Here is a 6,034-nt window from a genome sequence, read left to right on the forward strand (position 1 = left end):
CTGGGGTCAAACGACCCCAGCAAGGTGTTCATCTAACCTCTTCTTAAAAACCCCCAGGGTAGGAGCCTGCACCACTTCTCTTGGAAGTGTGTGGTATGTATGACATCACTTACAAAGATACTTTAAAATAAATCCCTCAAAGTTGGGGAAATCCTTTTCAGATTCAGGAGAAATGGAATGAAATGCTCTGAAAAACTAACTTTCCTCTCTTTGCCCTTTGCTTATGGCATACTTATTTGAATTACCATGATGCCAAGAGACTCCCTGGTCAGATCAGGGTTTTGTTCTGCTTAGTGCTGTACACCAAAAAGAAAATAGGCTGAGGGGTGGGGAAAATTTTTTTATCCATGTTTTAAAGATGGGAAATAGAGGCAAAAAAAAGCTTAAATGCTTTGCCCCCGGTAGCATAAAAAATTGTGGCAGTTGGGAAATTAATTTAGATCTCCTGAGAGCCAGTCCACAATGCCATACTTAGAAGACCCTAAGGAGTGACTGACTTTTGGTTTTTAGTCTTTATCATTTATTTTATTATCCAGTTGCCTGCTAGAAAATGCTGTTCAGTTTAGCTAATTTTTTATCGTACTATGTGTTGAGAGATTAGATCTACTTTAGGCAGTTGGTAGGATGAGGGTGTATGTCAGTTATATGATTTGTATACAGATTTTTGCTAGCAAGTCCCTTCAAGGAGGGTATCAGTTGTAGTAGGAGAACATGTAATTCTGTACTGTGCTATTGTACCTACATAACATGCACAGGGTCTACAGAATTTACTGAGTTCAGTCTCAGTCCTACCTGATTACAAAATTCAGTGAAGCCAAGAATGAAACACCTCCTGTCTTAAATGGTGTCTTGATCAGGGGCAGGCAGGGGCAGGTACAGTGGTACAGCTGCACCCTTTCCACTCTTTCCCCCCTCTCCCCCTGCTTTCAGATCACACTGTGGAAGCAGCAGCCAGGGATTTTTTTCTCTTAATATATTTAATAGATTTCATAGACATTAGGGGCTGGAAAGGTCCTCATGAGATCAAGTCCAACCCCCCCACCCTAGGCAGGAAGTGAGCTGGGATCAAGTGATCCCAGCAAGAAAAATATCTAGATGTTTTTTGAAAGAGTCCAGAGTAGGTGCTTGCACTACCTCTGGGGGGAGTCTGTTCCAGACCATGGACACATGCACCATAAAGAACTTTTCCCTTATGTCTAGCCTAAATCGGCTTTCCTGGAGTTTGTGGCTGTTAGACCTTGGGGAGCTCTGGTGAACAGAAGTTCTCCCTCTTATATATTGTAGGCTGCTACCAAGTCACCCTTGAGCCTTCTCTTTTCCAAACTGGAGAGTCCCAGATTCCTCAGCCTCTCCTCGTACGGCCTGCCCTCTAGGCATTGAATCATATGAGTGGCTCTCCTCTGGACTCTCTCAAGCTTTTCCACATCCCTCCTGAAGTGGGAGGCCCAAAACTGGATGTAGTACTCCAGCTGCGGCCTCACTAAGGCCAAGTAAAGTGGGAGGATGACATCTCTGGTTTTGCTTGAGATGCATCAATAGATGCATGCCAGAGTTTGGCTTGCTTTGCCAGCCACAGCATTGCATTCATGATTAATATTTATCCTGTGGTCAATCAGGACCCCCAAGTCTCTTTCACTTGTGGTGCTAGCAATTGTAGCACTGCCAAGGTTGTGTGTTGATGGTTCTTCCTACTGAGGTGCAGCACCTTACACTTCTCTACGTTGAAGGCCATCATGTTTTGGTCAGCCCACCCTGAGAGAATGTCCAAGTTGGCCTGTATCCCCAGCCTGTCCTGCAGTGTGACTGCCCACCCCCATAATTTGGTGTCATCCGCAAATTTGGCCAGTTCACATCCAACTCCCAAATCCAGATCGTTAATGAAGATGTTAAAGAGTACTGGCCCAAGTACCAACCCCTGAAGGACTCCACTGCTCACCCTGTGCCACATTGATTTGGTCCCATCAACTAGTACTCTTTGGGTCTGACCTTGTAGCCAGTTACCTAGTCATCAGACCGTAAGATGATCAAGGACACAGTTCCCCAGCTTAGCTATGAGGACGTTGTAGGAAACTAGGCTTTCTTGAAATCCAGATATATGACATCAATGTCATCTCCCTTGTCCAGGGCTCGTGTCACCTGGTCACAGAAGGAGATGAGGTTGGTCAGGCAAGACCTGTCAGTCACAAAGCCATGTTGGCTGGCCTTCAGAAGTTTGTCTTCTGTTAGTCTGGTGTTGATGGATCCCTTAACAATTTTATCTAGGACTTTTCCTTGGATGGACATCAGACTTATTGGTCTATAATTCCCCGGGTCATCCCTCCTCCCTTTCTTGAAGACAGGGACCACACTGGCCTTTTTCCAGTCTTCTGGGACCTTGCCCGAGTGCCATGACTTTTCAAATATCTTTGATAAGGTGGGTGCAATGATGTCTGCTGGCTCCTTCAAGGGTCTTGGGTGCATTCCGTCAGGGCCTGTGGACTTGTGAATGTCCAGATTCTCAAGGTGTTCCTTCCCCTGATCCACACCAGTTTTGGGCCTGCCACCCACTCCCAGGCTGGTTAGTGTTCTTTCTTACAATGTGATCCCCTTGAGAGGGTGAAAAACTGATGCAAAAATTTGTTTAGGAGATTGGCCTTTTCTTGGGCATCAGATGTCAGCTGCCCCGTTTGATCCCACAGGGGCCCAATGCTATCTTTATTCTTTTTTCAAATTCCCACGTATCTGAAGAAGGACTTTTTGAGGTCCTTGATCCCTGAAGCTAGCCTGAGTTCAGTTTGTTCCTTGGCTTTTCTGGACCCCTCCCTACAGGTATGGGTGAGTGCTGAGTAGTCCTCTTTGGTGATGCTTCCCATTTTTCAACTGGGGTAGGCTTCTCTTTTGAGTCTAATGAGGTTCAGACCCTCTCTTCCCTTCCATCCTAGCATGTCCCTCTTCTTCCATTCCCCTTCCCACACACTGCTGCTGTCACTGTCCCCACTGATGCTGCTGTCCCTTGCTCGCTCCAGCCAGGAACAGCAGCAACAACAGGTAGATTCCTCCTCTCTGTCTGGTTCCCTCTGCCCTGCTGTCCCTTGCTGAGCCTGGCTCCAGTTGCTCTGGAGTCCCATCCAACCTGCAACCCTTCCAATTCATTTCACAAGGGAGAGAACTGGACACTGTCATCACCACCACCACCCAAGATGAGCCAGAGACAGTATCAGCAGTGGGCAAGGAAGGGGGAGAATAAATTGGATCAGACATGCTGCTGAGGATAGAGGGGGAGGGGAGAAAGTGCTGAGAGCAGGGTCAGAGACAGGCTTTTTACCTGCTTTGGGGACTTAAAAAAGTCCCTACTCTGCTCGCCTCAGTGCAAGGAGGGAGCTGGGAACAAAAGTGCTGCCATCCCTCCAGTGCCAGTTGCTGTTCCTGCACCCCATTCACAAAATCCTGGATCCCCCGCTATGAGGGTAGACAAGCACTAAGGTTTGCCCATGACCACCACTTGTTCTCTTGGCAGCATGGGGAGAGCATCCACAGCCAGTTTGTTCTATATTCATGGGCTAGATTCAAGCTGCAGGCCACAGGATGCCAATCTTTAGTCTACATCAATTATCAAGTGTGTCCATACCTCAGTTGGAAATCTGGTCTGACACCTCTCAAATAAGATGTAAAAGAAGGGTCCTGACCATCGCTGGTCATTAAAGATCAAAACAGCATGTCAGAGAGGTGGCAAGGCATTTCACATAAGATTTTATAGATCAAAATCAATACCTTGACCATGAAGTAAATAACTATCTGGAACATAAGAAGTATTCAAGGCTTGTACACCTTAAGTTATTTAGGCACAGTTTTATTTTAATAACTTTGTGAGACACCCTTACTCCTTACATCCTACCCTTACTCTGTGGAGTAAGGATTCCTGTTCCTATTTAGGTTAGCCCAAAGAGCATTTGGAATTAAGCTAAACAGAAGCAAACTACCATTATCCCAGAAAAAGTGTCAGTACCTAATTAAAAACAATGCATGTGCATGAATAACTTACAAGCCGTGGGAAGCAGTACAAAATAAACAGGTACCTGCCTTCTGCTTTCCCTGAAGCTTCTGGATGCTCTTCACAGCCAAATACCTACATGTAGAGAGCTAAGCGTAAAGACATGCCTGGGTAACTACGAGATTGTCTTCACTACAGTGTTAATATGAGAGAGAATTCAACATTTAGCCTTGTCTGACTCTCCTATACACATAGACACCTTGAGTTTGAGTTAAATAGTGCTTTAAACTGCAGCTGGCTTGCATGTCGGGACAAGCTGTTGATGCTGAGGCTGGAGCTAATAATACAGTGGGGACTAGGCTACTCCGGTGCTAATCCACTCACTCTGTACTGCTCCCCTGTTAGTACTCTCACTCCATCTAGGCTAATGAGAGAAGTTAACTCAAGCATGCATTAAAGCTGCAGTGACAATGAGCTTTTGTGGTGGTGCTATGAACTTTCATTTTTTGATCCCAAGATACAGGTACCATGAAAGCTAGGTACTTTAGCATCACTATGAGGGAACTTCTTCCTGACAGGAATATGTAGGGTTGATCTCATCAATTTTTACTGTGTGGTAAAGAAAAAATGTTTAGACTTTACTACAGTCTTGCCTTGGGATCGCTCATGCTTGTGGTTATCTCGAGGTACAAAATCACACCTTTTTAGCAGGGAAGTCAAGCATTAAGTCTCTCGAGCTCTCTCATCTGTGGGTGAAGTCCAGGCCTCAGTGAAGGGAAAAATCACTCCCAAGATTTCAGTGGGGACATGTGGACACTATCCTTCACTGTGGGCTAGGTGCATGTTTTCTAAAGCTATTAGCTAATGTATACCACAAAAAGTGGGGTTATATCAGTAGCACTTCTCACTGTTGTAACCCTTTTGCTTTCCTACTTTCTCCCCCCCCTTTTTTTTTGCTGCTGGTTCTTCCTGCATTGGGCTAGAAACAGCCTCTGGGTGCCCCTGAAGACAGGCCACTTACGGCTACATGCACCAGCTCTCTGAACTCGAAGTCACTTCATTGGAGGCCATGAAAAGATGGGGTCAAGCCATGTCCACTTCATATTGCGCACTCTGTTGTCCTTTCATGGCCTCTGAAGTGAGGTGGAGTTCACCAGGGCTTCTGTGCTCGTGCTCTCTCTCTCTCTCTCTCTAATCTGCTTCAGTTAGTCAGTTGTACATCCCCACTGCCTCCTGCCTCAGGTGGCAAACTCTGCCCCTACCCGTGAGGAGCAGTCGGGCTGAGCAGCTCCTCTGAGCTGAGTGACCATGGCCAGGGCTCAGACTGTAGTGGTCTCTGGCACAGGACTTACCTGCTGTCTACAGTACGCACATGCACCAGCGATTGTCTACCCCAGGCCTGTTCAGTGGAGTCTATATATGATGTACGTGTGTGCTTATGCATGCACCTGTGTGGGTGCACGGTGTACACAGCTGCGCACGTGTGCACACATGTACACGTGCATGTGTGGTTGTACACACATTTGCCTCCAACTTGCACGTGTGCACATCTGTGTATGCAGGCAGCTTTGCCGTTGTGCGTGTGTGTTTACACGTGTATATGCTGTGCACATCTATATATTTGTGTATAGCTGTGCACACCTGTGCATGTGTGTACATGTGCACAAACACTGTGCACAGCTATGTGGGTGTGTTCACAAAAAGAAATACTGCAACAAGCCCGTAGTTGGTAAGTTTTATTAATAAGAGTTGTCCTCCCAATGCGAGAGAGAGAACAGTAAGCTATTTTCAAAACACTGCTGAATATGAATTTGGAAGATGGTATTATTCAGGGCGTGCACAGCTGTGTGCGTAGTTATAAGTGAGTGCGTGGTGTGCACAGGTGCTGTGCACATCTGTGTATGTATGTGTGCAACTGTGTCCATGTGCGTGCTGTGCAGCCCTGGGTGCCTGTGCGCGCTGTGCACACACCTGTGTGCCTGAGCAAGGGCGCGGACAGCTCCAGCGCGCGGCCCCGGGGCTGCCTCCCGCGCGCCGTCTCCCCTGCCCGGCTGCGCGCGCAGC

Source organism: Crocodylus porosus, unplaced genomic scaffold, assembly GCF_001723895.1.
Source record: "Crocodylus porosus isolate Cpor-Errol unplaced genomic scaffold, CroPor_comp1, whole genome shotgun sequence".
Classification (NCBI taxonomy): domain Eukaryota; kingdom Metazoa; phylum Chordata; order Crocodylia; family Crocodylidae; genus Crocodylus; species Crocodylus porosus.